This window comes from Oncorhynchus gorbuscha, linkage group LG24 (assembly GCF_021184085.1).
Source record: "Oncorhynchus gorbuscha isolate QuinsamMale2020 ecotype Even-year linkage group LG24, OgorEven_v1.0, whole genome shotgun sequence".
Taxonomy (NCBI): domain Eukaryota; kingdom Metazoa; phylum Chordata; class Actinopteri; order Salmoniformes; family Salmonidae; genus Oncorhynchus; species Oncorhynchus gorbuscha.
This window is the reverse complement of record NC_060196.1, coordinates 41,205,694-41,222,508: the sequence shown is the minus strand read 5'-3', so window position 1 is coordinate 41,222,508 and position 16,815 is coordinate 41,205,694.

Sequence of the window (16,815 nt, the reverse complement as noted above, 5' to 3'; positions counted from 1 at the left end):
CAGACTAGTAATAGGGGTTGCGACAATGGCGGTGGATAATTTTAGGAAGAGAGGGTCGAGATTGTCTGATTTGTAGGGATCCAGATTCTGCAGCCCTTTCAGGACATCAGCTGTCTGGATTTGGGTGATTGCTAAATAACGTCAACTCAATTGAGTTTAATTGGCTTCTTCATCCGGTTAGTAAGAACCATGGTTGTCGACTGGTTTGTAAACTAGCGAGCTGGTTTGTAAATGATCTAGTTAGTAAATAACACAAGCTGGCTAACGTTAGCTAGATAGCGAAAATGACAGCAACAGGATAACGTTAGCAGGTTAGCTAACGATATTAGCAACAGCACAGCAGCAGGCCAGTGCTGTTTGATTTGCACTGGAATTAAATGACACATATTTAACTGTATACTATTCATAAATTACTATTGCCCATCTTACCAGAATACTATTTCATTTTTTTGTTGTAATTGTTTAAGCTTATGCAGTTCTTGTTTATCTATCAAACCGACATGCGCAGTGCATTTCGAGTGAAGACGTAACTGTCTTTTTCTTAGATGAGGTTTAAATGGCAGTTGGCATTCAACAAATGTTGCATTACCGCCACCTACTAGACTGGAGTACAACTCCCTCATACTTAGTTTGAAAAAATAAATAAAATACAATCTACCACAACTCTGACAAAACATTTTTAATAAAAATGAAATAATAACTTAGTCCTACTTCAGGCCAGGATGTGACACCACCACTTAACACACCCTGTAACTCTTCTGATGTCAAGTCTTGCACACCCATATATCTCTTTGCAGCTGCCACCACAACCCCAATTTTCTGTGACTTACGTTCAATCCCTGTACAGTACAGTTGATAACCATTGCTATAAGGCTAAAAATCCAATCTTACTGAAACATATATCACTTGTTGGCCTCCTCTCAGGATCCCTCCACCTTGACCCATCTTCCTCTACTTTCTTCACTGTCTCATTATATGATAACTTCTGCACTACTCTAACTCTGGAAACCCCAACCTGTCTCTCTCGCTCCAGACAATTCGGATCCCCAGCCCCATGGGCACCCCTACAATTAATTAATTATATCACTACTTTCACAAATTCTACCCATTCTTTATGTCTCATGCCCTTCTGCACACTTCTCACACCTAGGAATATCCCTCCTACACACTGCTGCCACATGCCCATAAGCTTGACACCTGTAGCAACGTGATGTAATTGGCACAAAGGCTCGTACGGGATAACTTATACAGTGGGGCAAAAAAGTATTTAGTCAGCCACCAATTGTGCAAGTTCTCCCACTTAAAAAGATGAGAGAGGCCTGTAATTTTCATCATAGGTACACTTCAACTGTGACAGACAAAATGAGAAAAAGAAATCCAGAAAATCACATTGTAGGATTTTTAATGAATTTATTTGCAAATTATGGTGGAAAATAAGTATTTGGTCACCTACAAACAAGCAAGATTTCTGGCTCTCACAGACCTGTAACTTCTTCTTTAAGAGGCTCCTCTGTCCTCCACTCGTTACCTGTATTAATGGCACCTGTTTGAACTTGTTATCAGTATAAAAGACATCTGTCCACAACCTCAAACAGTCACACTCCAAACTCCACCATGGCCAAGACCAAAGAGCTGTCAAAGGACACTAGAAACAAAATTGTAGACCTGCACCAGGCTGGAAAGACTGAATCCTTCTCCTGCGCCTGGCTTCCCTGCCACCAGCACGCACCCATTACAGAATCACCGACCACAAATGGAGTCAGCAGGAGAAGGTGCCCTGGCCATTGAGGTGGAGGAGCGCATCCAGGAGCATGCGCTTATGCTTCACCATCTTGGCACTGCCATGATTCGCGTTGTCCAGACAATGGACCGCTGGGAGAGACAGGGAGTTCTTCCAGCACCTCCACCAGCACAACCGTGGTCTCTCCTGAGCGCCACTTTCCTGCCTGAACCCAGTGGGATCCGTCTCTCCTTGCCCCAGGAGTAGGAAGGGAGAGCTGTGAACTGCCAGGGTTTCTTATTACAATTAGACCTATATCTGGCCACCGTCCACCCTGGAGCTGGCCTGCAGAGACACCACCCTCACTTTCGACCAGCTGGTGGACCTATCCATCTGGCTGGACAACCTGCTGGCTACTCGCGGACGGGCGGTGCGCAGGGAGACCGGAGGGGGTTCCCGCTCATGCACCATCTGTGGCCGCAGCGGTCACACTACCGGTCGGTACCGGGTTGGTACCTCTGGAAATCGAGGCACCAGGCATGGCGCTCTGGCGTCAGCCCAGGTGAGCCGGCACCATTCTCACCCAGAGTCCTCTGTTGCACATATGTTTGTGTCTGTCACTTTTCCTGAGTTTTCCCTGCATTCCCAGCATAAGGCGCTCGTAGATTCAGGCACGGCTGGGAATTTCATTGATTGAGCATTAGCTCATAGTTGTTCCCGTGGATGTGCCCTTCCCCGTTCACGCCTTAGATAGTCGACCATTAGGGTCAGGGTTAATTAGGGAGGTCACCGTTCCTTTGGGAATGGCGACGCAGGGGGGTCACACGGAGAGAATTAGTATTTTCCTTATTGACTCTCCTGCTTTTCCCGTGGTGCTGGACCTACCCTGGTTCGCTTGTCATAACCCCACTGTTTCTTGGCCACAGAGGGCTCCCACGGGGTGGTCGCGAGAGTGCTCAGGTAGGTGTTTAGGGGTTTCTGTTGGTGCTACTATGGTGGAGAGTCCAGACCAGGTCTCCACCATGCGCATGCCACCTGAATATGCCGATTTGTCTCTCACCTTCTCCAAAAATAAGGCGACTCAATTACCACCTCATCAACGGGGCGATTGTGTCATGTTTTGTCTTAGATTGTCTTGTCATTTTGCTTTTACCTCTGTTCATTTTCCCCCTGCTGGTCTTTTTAGGTTCGTTCCCCTTTTTCTCTCTCCCTTCCTCTCTCTCTTCTCTCTATCGTTCCGTTCCTGCTCCCAGCTGTTCCTATTCCCCTAATCAATCATTTAGTCTTCCCACACCTGTTCCCTATCTTTCCCCCTGATTAGAGTCCCTATTTCTCCCCTTGTTTTCCGTTTCTGCCCTGTCGGATCCTTGTCTATTGCTCACCGTGCTGTGTCTGTGTATCGCCCTGTCGTGTCGTGTTTCCCTCAGATGCTGCGTGGTGAGCAGGTGTCTGAGTCTGCTACGTTCAAGTGCCTTCCCGAGGCAACCTGCAGTTCTTGATCGAGTCTCCAGTCTGTTCTCGTCATTACGAGTGGAATTATGCCTTATGATTGTAAATTTACTTTACTGGATTAAAGACTCTGTTTTCGCCAAGTCGCTTTTGGGTCCTCATTCACCTGCATAACAGAAGGATCCGACCAAAGAATGGACCCAGCGACTACAGATGCTCGTAACACTGCCGTCGAGATCCAAGGAGCCATGCTCGGCAGACACGAGCAGGAATTGTCTGCTGCTCGCCATGCCGTGGAGAACCTGGCCGCTCAGGTTTCCGACCTCTCTGGACAGTTCCAGAGTCTTCGTCTCGTGCCACCTGTTACTTCCTGGCCTGCCGAGCCTCCGGAACCTAGGGTTAATAACCCACCTTGCTACTCCGGGCAGCCCACGGAGTGCCGCTCCTTTCTCACCCAGTGTGATATTGTGTTCTCTCTCCAACCCAACACATACTCTAGCAAGAGAGCTCGGGTTGCTTACGTCATTTCACTCCTTACTGGCCGGGCTCGAGAGTGGGGCACAGCTATCTGGGAGGCAAGGGCTGATTGTTCAAACAATTACCAGAACTTTAAAGAGGAGATGATTCGGGTTTTTGACCGTTCAGTTTTTGGTAGGGAGGCTTCTAGGGCCCTGGCTTCCCTATGCCAAGGTGATCGATCCATAACGGATTACTCTATAGAGTTTCGCACTCTTGCTGCCTCTAGTGACTGGAACGAGCCGGCGCTGCTCGCTCGTTTTCTGGAGGGACTCCACGCAGTGGTCAAAGATGAGATTCTCTCTCGGGAGGTTCCTTCCAGTGTGGACTCTTTGATTGCTCTCGCCATCCGCATAGAACGACGGGTAGATCTTCGTCACCAAGCTCGTGGAAGAGAGCTCGCGTCAACGGTGTTTCCCTGCTCCGCATCGCAACCATCTCCCTCCTCTGGCTCAGAGACTGAGCCCATGCAGCTGGGAGGTATTCGCATCTCGACCAAGGAGAGGGAACGGAGGATCACCAACCGCCTGTGCCTCTATTGCGGATTTGATGGACATTTTGTCAATTCATGTCCAGTAAAAGCCAGAGCTCATCAGTAAGCGGAGGGCTACTGGTGAGCGCTACTACTCAGGTCTCTTCATCTAGATCCTGTACTACTATGTCGGTCCATCTACGCTGGACCGGTTCGGGTGCTACATGCAGTGCCTTGATTGACTCTGGGGCTGAGGGTTGTTTCATGGACGAAGCATGGGCTCGGAAACATGACATTCCTTTCAGACAGTTAGACAAGCCTACGTCCATGTTTGCCTTAGATGGTAGTCATCTTCCCAGTATCAGATTTGAGACACTACCTTTAACTCTCACAGTATCTGGTAACCACAGTGAGACTATTTCTTTTTTGATTTTTCGTTCACCTTTTACACCTGTTGTTTTGGGTCATCCCTGGCTAGTATGTCATAATCCTTCTATTAATTGGTCTAGGAATTCTATCCTATCCTGGAACGTTTCTTGTCATGTGAAGTGTTTAATGTCTGCCATCCCTCCCATTTCTTCTGTCCCCACTTCTCAGGAGGAACCTGGCGATTTGACAGGAGTGCCGGAGGAATATCATGATCTGCGCACGGTCTTCAGTCGGTCCCGAGCCAACTCCCTTCCTCCTCACCGGTCGTATGATTGTAGTATTGATCTCCTTCCGGGGACCACTCCTCCTCGGGGTAGACTATACTCTCTGTCGGCTCCCGAACGTAAGGCTCTCGAGGATTATTTATCTGTGTCTCTTGACGCCGGTACCATAGTGCCTTCTTCCTCTCCGGCCGGGGCGGGGTTCTTTTTGTTAAGAAGAAGGACGGTACTCTGCGCCCCTGCGTGGATTATCGAGGGCTGAATGACATAACGGTTAAGAATCGTTATCCGCTTCCCCTTATGTCATCAGCCTTCGAGATTCTGCAGGGAGCCAGGTGCTTTACTAAGTTGGACCTTCGTAACGCTTACCATCTCGTGCGCATCAGAGAGGGGGACGAGTGGAAGACGGCGTTTAACACTCCGTTAGGGCATTTTGAGTACCGGGTTCTGCCGTTTGGTCTCGCCAATGCGCCAGCTGTTTTTCAGGCATTAGTTAATGATGTTCTGAGAGACATGCTGAACATCTTTGTTTTTGTCTATCTTGACGATATCCTGATTTTTTCACCGTCACTCGAGATTCATGTTCAGCACGTTCGACGTGTTCTACAGCGCCTTTTAGAGAATTGTCTCTACGTGAAGGCTGAGAAGTGCTCTTTTCATGTCTCCTCCGTTACTTTTCTCGGTTCCGTTATTTCCGCTGAAGGCATTCAGATGGATTCCGCTAAGGTCCAAGCTGTCAGTGATTGGCCCGTTCCAAGGTCACGTGTCGAGTTGCAGCGCTTTTTAGGTTTCGCTAATTTCTATCGGCGTTTCATTCGTAATTTCGGTCAAGTTGCTGCCCCTCTCACAGCTCTTACTTCTGTCAAGACGTGTTTTAAGTGGTCCGGTTCCGCCCAGGGAGCTTTTGATCTTCTAAAAGAACGTTTTACGTCCGCTCCTATCCTCGTTACTCCTGACGTCACTAGACAATTCATTGTCAAGGTTGACGCTTCAGAGGTAGGCGTGGGAGCCATTCTATCCCAGCGCTTCAAGTCTGACGATAAGGTTCATCCTTGCGCTTATTTTTCTCATCGCCTGTCGCCATCTGAACGCAACTATGATGTGGGTAACCGCGAACTGCTCGCCATCCGCTTAGCCCTAGGCGAATGGCGACAGTGGTTGGAGGGGGCGACCGTTCCTTTTGTCGTTTGGACAGACCATAAGAACCTTGAGTACATCCGTTCCGACAAACGACTTAATGCCCGTCAAGCTCGTTGGGCGTTGTTTTTCGCTCGTTTCGAGTTTGTGATTTCTTACCGTCCGGGTAGCAAAAACACCAAGCCTGATGCCTTATCCCGTCTGTTTAGTTCTTCTGTGGCTTCTACTGATCCCGAGGGGATTCTTCCTTATGGGCGTGTTGTCGGGTTGACAGTCTGGGGAATTGAAAGACAGGTTAAGCAAGCACTCACGCACACTGCGTCGCCGCGCTTGTCCTAGTAACCTCCTTTTCGTTCCTGTTTCCACTCGTCTGGCTGTTCTTCAGTGGGCTCACTCTGCCAAGTTAGCTGGTCATCCCGGTGTTCGAGGCACTCTTGCGTCTATTCGCCAGCGCTTTTGGTGGCCGACTCAGGAGCGTGACACGCGCCGTTTCGTGGCTGCTTGTTCGGACTGCGCGCAGACTAAGTCGGGTAACTCTCCTCCTGCCGGTCGTCTCAGACCGCTCCCCATTCCTTCTCGACCATGGTCTCACATCGCCCTAGACTTCATTACCGGTCTGCCTTTGTCTGCGGGGAAGACTGTGATTCTTACGGTTGTCGATAGGTTCTCTAAGGCGGCACATTTCATTCCCCTCGCTAAACTTCCTTCCGCTAAGGAGACGGCACAAATCATCATCGAGAATGTGTTCAGAATTCATGGCCTCCCGTTAGACGCCGTTTCAGACAGAGGCCCGCAATTCACGTCACAGTTTTGGAGGGAGTTCTGTCGTTTGATTGGTGCGTCCGTCAGTCTCTCTTCCGGGTTTCATCCCCAGTCTAACGGTCAAGCAGAGAGGGCCAATCAGACGATTGGTCGCATACTACGCAGCCTTTCTTTCAGAAACCCTGCGTCTTGGGCAGAACAGCTCCCCTGGGCAGAATACGCTCACAACTCGCTTCCTTCGTCTGCTACCGGGTTATCTCCGTTTCAGAGTAGTCTGGGTTACCAGCCTCCTCTGTTCTCATCCCAGCTTGCCGAGTCCAGCGTTCCCTCCGCTCAAGCGTTTGTCCAACGTTGTGAGCGCACCTGGAGGAGGGTGAGGTCTGCACTTTGCCGTTACAGGGCACAGACTGTGAGAGCCGCCAATAAACGCAGGATTAAGAGTCCAAGGTATTGTTGCGGCCAGAGAGTGTGGCTTTCCACTCGCAACCTTCCTCTTACGACAGCTTCTCGTAAGTTGACTCCGCGGTTCATTGGTCCGTTCCGTGTCTCCCAGGTCGTCAATCCTGTCGCTGTGCGACTGCTTCTTCCGCGACATCTTCGTCGCGTCCATCCTGTCTTCCATGTCTCCTGTGTCAAGCCCTTTCTTCGCACCCCGTTCGTCTTCCCTCCCCCTCCCGTCCTTGTCGAGAGCGCACCTATTTACAAGGTACGTAGGATCATGGACATGCGTTCTCGGGGACGGGGTCACCAATACTTAGTGGATTGGGAGGGTTACGGTCCTGAGGAGAGGAGTTGGGTTCCGTCTCGGGACGTGCTGGACCGTTCACTTATTGATGATTTCCTCCGTTGCCGCCAGGATTCCTCCTCGAGTGCGCCAGGAGGCGCTCGGTGAGTGGGGGGTACTGTCATGTTTTGTCTTAGATTGTCTTGTCATTTTGCTTTTCCCTCTGTTCATTTTCCCCTGCTGGTCTTTTTTAGGTTCGTTCCCCTTTTTCTCTCTCCCTTCCTCTCTCTCTTCTCTCTATCGTTCCGTTCCTGCTCCCAGCTGTTCCTATTCCCCTAATCAATCATTTAGTCTTCCCACACCTGTTCCCTATCTTTCCCCCTGATTAGAGTCCCTATTTCTCCCCTTGTTTTCCGTTTCTGCCCTGTCGGATCCTTGTCTATTGTTCACCGTGCTGTGTCTGTGTATCGCCCTGTCGTGTCGTGTTTCCCTCAGATGCTGCGTGGTGAGCAGGTGTCTGAGTCTGCTACGTTCAAGTGCCTTCCCGAGGCAACCTGCAGTTCTTGATCGAGTCTCCAGTCTGTTCTCGTCATTACGAGTGGAATTATGCCTTATGATTGTAAATTTACTTTACTGGATTAAAGACTCTGTTTTCGCCAAGTTGCTTTTGGGTCCTCATTCACCTGCATAACAGATTGTGCGATAGATCTCCTGGTAGACGCTGCACTTCCCAGGAGTCAGGTGTATCCCCTCTCACAGGCGGAGACAGAGGCTATGGAAACATATGTCTCCGAATCTCTGGAGCAGGGGTGCATTCGGCCCTCCACTTCACCTGCCTCCTCAAGCATCTTTTTTTGTGAAGAAGAAGGATGGAGGTCTGCACCCGTGTACTGACTATTGAGGCATCAACCAAATCACTGTGAGGTACAGTTACCCGCTACCTCTCATAGCCAGTGCGATTGAGTCAATCCACGGGGTGCGCTTCTTCGCCTACAACCTGGTGCGTATCCGGGAGGGGGATGAGTGGAAGACGGCATTTAGTACCACCTCAGGGCACTATGAGTACCTCGTCATGCCGTACGGGTTGATGAATGCTCCATCAGTCTTCCAAGACTTTGTAGACAAGATTTTCCGGGACCTGCATGGGCAGGGTGTAGTGGTGTATATCAATGACATTATGGTGCGCAGGGTGCTGGGTCGACTGTTGGAGCATGACCTGTACATTAAGGCTGAGAAATGTCTGTGCTTCCAACAGTCCGTCTCCTTCCTAAGGTACCGCATTTCCACTTCAGGGGTGGAGATGGAGAGTGACCGCATTTCAGCCATGCATAATTGGCTGACTCCCACCACGGTTAAGGAAGTGCAGCGGTTTCTAGGGTTTGCCAACTACTACCGGAGTCTTTGGTCAGGTAGCAGCTCCCATTACCCCACTGCTGAAGGGGGGACCGGTGCGTTTGCAGTGGTCAGCTGAGGAAGACAGGGCTTTTGGTCAGCTGAGGGCTCTGTTTACCTCGGCTCCCGTGCTGGCTCATCCGGATCGCTCTTTGGCTTTCATAGTGGAGGTGGACACTTGCAAGGCTGGTATAGGAGCCGTGCTCTCTCAGCGATCGGGTACGCCACCAAAGCTCCGCCCCTGTGTCTTCTTTTCGAAGAAGCTCAGCCTAGCAGAGCGAAACTATGACGTGGGAGACCGGTAGTTGTTGGCTGTCGTCAAGGCTTCTGTAGGCGTGGAGACATTGGCTTGAGGGGGCTAAGCACCCTTTTCTCATCTGGCCTGACCACTGCAATCTGGAGTACATCCGGGCGGCGAGGAAACTGAATCCTCGCCAGGCAAGGTAGGCCATGTTTTTTTTTACAGGTTTTGTTTTCACCCTATCCTACAGACCAGGTTCCCAGTACGAGAAGGCAGACGCACCGCCCCGGATGTATGACACAGAGGAGCGGCCCATGGATCCCACTCCCATACTCCCGGCCTCTTGCCTGATGGCACTGGTAGTGTGGGAGCTGGACCCGGACATTGAGCAGGTGTTACGTACAGAGCCCACTCCCCATTAGTGTCCGGCTGGGCGTCTGTACGTTCCGTCTGCTGTTCGCGACCGGCTGATCTAAGCTGGGTCAGCGGTTTGTGGGGCCATTTAAAGTACTGAGGAGAGTGAACATAGTATGTTACAGGTTACAGCTTCCCCCCGATTACCGCATTAACCCCTCGTTCCATGTGTCTCTCCTCAGGTTGGTGGTGGCTGGCCCGCTCCAGGAGTCAGAGGTGCGGGAGGTTCCTCCACCCCCTCTGGACATTGAGGGGGCCCCGGCATACCCCGTTCGTTATATACTAAATTCGAGACGTCGGGCGAGGGTCCTTCAGTACCTCGTGGACTGGGAGGGGTATGGTCCGGAGGAGAGATGATGGGTTCCGGTGGAGGACATGTTGGATCCTTCAATGCTGAGAGAGTTCCACTGTCTCCATCCGGATCGCCCTACGCCTCGCCCTCCGGGGTCGTCACCGAGGTCGGTGTCGACGCGCTGCTGGAGCCACGCGTCAGGGGGGGTACTGTCACGACTTCCACCGAAGTCGGTCCCTCTCCTTGTTCGGGCGGTGTCAACGTCACCGACCTTCTAGCCATCACTGATCCATTTTTCATTTTCCATTGGTTTTGTCTTATCTTCCATCACACCTGGTTCCAATCCCATCAATTCCCCTCATGTCCTTGTCGGTGATTGTTTGTTGTATTGAAGTTCTGGTGTGTGACGGGTTTTGTACCCATGTTCATTATTTTGTATATGTTGGTTTTCGGAGTTTGTGAGTACTTATTACTAAAGGTATTTTGGTTTCAGTGCATTTTCTTAAAACAAAAATGTATGTAGCCTATGAATGTTTAGGCATACTGTGTAATAAAATCAATAATTAAATAAAGGTTAAATAAAAAAAACTTTTTTTTTATTGTGCACTGAAAACGTGAATGTGTTTTTGCAGAGCATACAAAATGTCGACAATCATCCATGGAGATCAGTGGAAAAACGGCTGGACAACGCGCTGCACCGAAAAAACACATGGTTGCCAAGAAAGCAGTTAGTTTTACTACATTCTTAAAATGTGTACGCATCATTTGTGTGTTGAGTCACTTTTAATTCTTAATTGATCTACCATTTCTATCATAGGCCCCTGTAATCAATGGCGGCTCAGGGCGGTACCATTCTGCTCATCTGATTTGATTTAGATCTCTTTTAGTCCTGTCAGTTAGATACCTCCTTAAAACCACAATGCATGAATTTTGTCAAAATGATTTCATGATCCACTAAATCAAATGCTGCACTAAAATCTATAAATAGTACACCCACAAACCTGCCATTATCCATAGCATTGAGCCACTGGTCAGTCATGTCAATCAATGCAGTGGTAGTGGAATGGTTTTTGCGATAAGCATGCTGACTGGCTGTAATCAGGTCATTCTTTTCCATGTACTCCCATATTTGTCTACTCACAATACCCTCCAATATCTTACTGAGTGAATGGAGTAGACTAATTGGTTGACTATTGACAGGAGTAATGGGTTCTTTGCTGTCTTTCGGAATAGGACACAGTTTAGCATGCTTCCATACATTTGAAAACATCCCCTTTTCCAGTGACCAATTAAATATGTATTTCAGTGGAGCTGCCGTCTGGGGAAGCAGCATAGCAAAATAAAAATTGTCCATAAGACCATAACCTGTGGATTTACCATTGGGTAATGACTTCAATAGGTTCAACACCTCCTCTACTGACACCATTTTTAGACTAAAAGAGCAAGTTAGTTTTGTTGCTCATAATATGATCATCAATTCATTGGACAATAGTTTGTTTGGAAGAATGGGTGTTTACATTATCGCTCAGTAAATTAATTTTCTTTGTAAAAAAAATCTTCAAAATGATTGGCAATATCAGCTCGTTTTGTTATTGTTCTCCCACCAACCTCCACACTCGATGGGCATGATGAGATAGATGTACCAAGTAAACCTGTGTTCCATGCCTTTTTAGAATCATTTTTACAATCAATAAAAGCATTTCTGTAAAATATATATTTTTTCTTACAATTCAATTTAACTGCATAATTACGTAGTGTTTTATAATTATATTCATCAATGTCTAGTTTATATTTGGCTGCTAAGACTTTTGCCATATTCCTTTGAGAAAAGCTTCACTCAGTTCATCATCAATCCATGGAGATGGATGAGCCCCAACTGTAGTCTTTCTTACTGGGGCATAATGGTCCATTACCTCAGTGAGCAAATCAATAAAACATTCTGTAGCGTGATTTAAATCATCCTCTAGATAATTCAGCTCCCAGGGTACAGCAGCCAAATTATTTTGAAATAGCTCATGATTAAATATTTTTAAATGTCTCTTACCCACAATCCTTAGGGGTTTCTTTGGAACTTTGGTGTTCATGGTTATGGTCACTATATTATGGTCTGTCCAGCCCACTGGCATTGATCTGGCTTTTAAGCATTGGAATTGTATATTACAGAAGATCAGTTCAATGCATGTGTCTGAACGATGACCCAACGTAGTTGATGATCTAGTAGTATCATTAACCATTTGTTTCAAAAAACAGTTCTCGGCATATCTCATCAATTTAGTTCTATTTGAATTATTATGATCCTTACAATTTATATTAAAATCACCCAAGATAAATACATCTCTGTTACTATCTGTGGCCTGTTCAAACCCAGTGCATAAATCATCCAGATTGGACACCTTAGAGCTAGGAAGTCTATACAACAATATGCGTCCCTGCCTGGTGACATCCATCCTCTTAAAAGGTATATTATTCTGAATGTACAGTGCCACACCCCTGCCATTCCTATTCCTGTCCCTTCCTTTTAAGTAGACTATGTCCTTGATTGTTCATTTGTCCATAATTTACAGATGCATCTTAAATGCGTTTCGGTCAAAGCCAAAATATGAATATTATTTATGTTGACCAAGTTAAAAACCCCATATATTTAGCTAGGAAGGCTACATACATTCACCTGAGCTATATGCAACCCTTTCCTTGTCAAGTGGAGATCAATAGAGCATGTGTTCATTATAGTTGAAGTTGTCATGATACGCTAGAACACACAAACTCAAATTTGAACATTGGATTAACATAGCCAGGGAGTTACTCTAGAGTCCCGATTCAGTTCCCAGTTGATGTAAAGTTTATCCATCACCATGGAGACTTGTTGATACAGGCAACACTTTTCCTTCATGATGGGATACAGTTTTTCTCCTTTCATTGATCTCGGTGGTGAAGTTCAATTCATCACTTGCGCTATAAACGCAACAAAGTCCACCTTCTTCACTATTACTGTGTAGGGATCTTTCTCCTGCATGACATTCACTGCAGACTGTTGGACATCCACTAACATATCCTCTCTACTCACTCCTTCTGCTATTTTCACTTCCATCACATAGGAGACCTGCTGGATGCCCCTGATCCTAGCTACTGCGACCTCCTTCATCCATGCAGGGCACTCCGGAAACTCAGGAACATGATTCCCATTACAATAACAAACACTTTGCTACATCCACAATAACATCTGTTAAAGATGTGTATGTGTCCAATAAAATGTGATTTGATTTCAAATTTGAATGACAACAACATGCTTCATCTGACTCTCCTTTGACAAACACTTGGCCACGTGAACAAACTTGTTACAATTGTATGGGGTAGTAAAATAAAATACACCCCCCCCCCCAATACATGTTTTGGATGAACAAATCATACTAATTACCAAAAATGTAAAAAATAAACACAAACAAAATTCACCCTACTACGCTGAATTTCAAACAAAAACTGTACTATTGAGATCCCTACACTGTCACGACTTCCACCGAAGGGGGCTCCTCTCCCTGTTCGGGCGGCGCTCGGCGGTCGTCGTCGCCGGTCTACTAGCTGCCACCGAAGGCGGCTCCTCTCCCTGTGCGGGCGGCGCTCGGCAGTCGTCGTCGCCGGTCTATTAGCTGCCACCGAAGGGGGCTCCTCTCCCTGTTCGGGCGGCGCTCGGCGGTCGTCGTCGCCGGTTTACTAGCTGCCACCGAAGGGGGCTCCTCTCCCTGTTCGGGCGGCGCTCGGGCGGTCGTCGCGCGGTCTACTAGCTGCCACCGAAGGGGGCCTCCTCTCCTGTGCTGCCACGGTCGAATGTTCGGGCGGCGCTCGGCCGGTCTCCCGGCGCTCGGCGGTCGTCGTCGCCGGTCTACTAGCTGCCACCGAAGGGGCTCCTCTCCCTGTTCGGGCGGCGCTCGGCGGTCGTCGTCGCCGGTCTACTAGCTGCCACCGAAGGGGGCTCCTCTCCCTGTTCGGGCGGCGCTCGGCGGTCGCTGCCACCGTCGCCGGCGGTCTACTAGCTGCCACCGGCTCCTCTCCCTGTTCGGGCGGCGCTCGGCGGTCGTCGTCGCCGGTCTACTAGCTGCCACCGAAGGGGCCTCCTCTCCCTGTGCGGGCGGTGATCGGCGGTCGTCGTCGCCGGTCTACTAGCTGCCACCGATCCCTTTTCCTTTTCTTTGGTTATGTCTGTTTTGTGTATCACCTGGTTTCACTTTGGTTAATTAGGGGGGGTATTTCATTCAACATTTCCTTTGGGGTTTTGTGCGGGATTGTTTTCATTGAAATGTTATTGAGTTTGGGGTTTTGTTTTATTTGCTCATGTTCTACAGGGGGGGGGGGGTTCCCTGGACTGTGTCCGAGTGGGGATTTTCATTGCGATTACTGTAGCCAGGAGTCCTCACCACATATCTCACATACCCAAGTTTGACATAAGTTGGGAGAACCACTTATAACCGATAGGCTTTGCTCCTTCCTTCCTTCCTTCCTTCCTTCCTTCCTTCCTTCCTTCCTTCCTTCCTTCCTTCCTTCCTTCCTTCCTTCCTTCATTCGATTCAATCGATGTGCGTCTACCACTCTTGGAATGTCATCCCTAAACCAGCCTCTATGTCCAGTAAAACATCAGAGATGACACCGGTGCCCTACTCTGAAAATCATAGCTTTCCACATCATACATCAACATTTTGTTGAGCCACAGAGCTTTCTCTTTTTGTGCTGTTGACACACACAAAATCAGCATCATACTGTTCCTGGTCCATCTTCACCATCTTTGAGACTGCAAACAGGTCACCCCAAAAAACATCATTGCTCGTGAATCGCACTCCAACTGTAAACTGCCTTTTAATTTCCAACTTTAGCCCTGTTCACTCCACTTTTCTTCACCATCGTCCACTCATTCTCACCAACTATACTCCCGCCAAGAGAATCGCACAATACTTCCGCTTCCACCATTGCTCCTCCTCGTCACCCCCGGGAATTCCCTCGCTCTATGCTGTGAAAGATGCAAGAGTTTGGTTTCTCAAATTATCTCCCATATTGTTGGCATTCCAGCACAGCTGTTGCTTCACTAACTTTCTCTCCATTTCCTCCATTTTGTCCGCGCTACTCGCCGCCATTTCCCTTCCTGAACCTCTACCAAGCCACCCGCCGTTAAACCTCACAGAAGAAGAAGAAGAGAATCCAAATCCACCAACTTTGCGTGCGAAGCTGATTGAAACTGATTGTGCATATGGATTGGTCCTCGTGTTAGGTTGAAAACATAGCAAAACAAAACAGGACTAGAAAGTACTTCTTCACGTCCACCACATGTTTTCTGGAAGTAAGAATGTAAAAAAAAAAATTCTAAGACTTGGACTTGGCCTCCAAACCATGAGCAAATTATCTTCAATTATCGCTACAATTGTAGGCCTACTACTTTGAAATGTTAATATTCTTGCAAACAAAATCTGTATGAATTCATGAGCTGCCGTTCTGTTTCTATCCACATGATGGCAGTAACATTTAGTGTTTGAAATCCACCAACCAACTCCGAACATCCTAACGTACTTACTGTGATCTGTGTTTTTACTCTGCTTTATAGGCCCATGTCTTCTGAAAACGTAGCTATAAATCCCTGTTATATCAATGTTTACTCAGCCACCTTCCTCTGTTATCAGCTGGATGTCACCCAGATAGTACAGCTTTGATTACCATACCACCCGCCACACCCATGCATCAAATCAAGTTGAATGCTGTATAGTTGTCAAATGAGACACATCATTTCTTTAATTGTACTTGAGTTAAATAATTTACAATGTAAATTGTACAACAGGCCCACGTAATATCCTCCAGACATTATGTCTCTAATTCCTCCCATCATGACCCCGGCACAGTAAATTGATATTTAATTGTATTTAACTTCTGGCTTCCCACAGACTGTTTTTGTGCAACCCAATACAATTGGGAGCAACGCTAGTGTATGTAAACAAATCTGTGTTGCTAAAAGCCGCTATGTGCTATGGTGCAGTGCACTATACACACCAAATTCAATCAGTTAACATACAATTATGCACCAGCAAGAGGTTTTAATGGCCATGCTAATAACAGTGTGTGTTGGATCACAATATTATAATTTCCCCATCTCTGTTTGCATGGATGTCTCTGCCCTCATTTGTCCCACTCCCACCACCAATAGATGGGTCTTTGTTGTGTGCGTGTGCTGTGATGGGGCAGAGCTCAGTTCAGTGGCACACTTTCATCATGATCTTCTCTCTCTCTCTATCTCTCTCTCTCTCTCTGTCTCTCTCTCTCCCTCTCTCCCTCTCTCTCTCTCTCTCTCTCTCTCTCTCTCTCTCTCTCTCTCTCTCTCTCTCTCTCTCTCTCTCTCTCTCCCTCTCTCTCTCTCTCTCTCTCTCTCTCTCTCTCTCTCTCTCTCTCTCTCTCTCTCTCTCTCTCTCTCTCTCTCTCTCTCTCTCTCTCTCTCTCTCTCTCTCTCTCTCTCTCTGTCTCTCTCCCTCTTCCTGTCTCCCTCTCGCTCTCTCTCTCTCTCTCTCTCTCTCTCTCTCGCTTTCTTCCATCCTCTGCATTAGGAACAGCAGTATATCTATTGTCAGTCTGTCATGTTGCATTTTTTATTTTCATGTTTATCCTCCCTGTCCTTGTGTTATCTCTTTTTTTTTAACAGCATGTTAATGGTTTTTTTATCCATTACTGAGATGATACAAGGGGAATGTGACAAAATATTCAATCCTGGTTTCTCTAATCTAATTTGGCATTGTTTTATGTGGGTCCTGTCCTGCTTTTATGTGGGTCCTGTTCTGCTTTTATGTGGGTCCTGTCCTGCTTTTATGTGGGTCCTGTCCTTCTTTTATGTGGGTCCTGTCCTGCTTTTATGTGGGTCATGTCCTGCTTTTATGTGGGTCCTGTCCTGCTTTTATGTGGGTCCTGTCCTGCTTTTATGTGGGTCCTGTCCTGCTTTTATGTGGGTCCTGTCCTGCTTTTATGTGGGTCCTGTCCTGCTTTTATGTGCGTCCTGTCCTGCTTTTATGTGGGTCCTGTCCTGC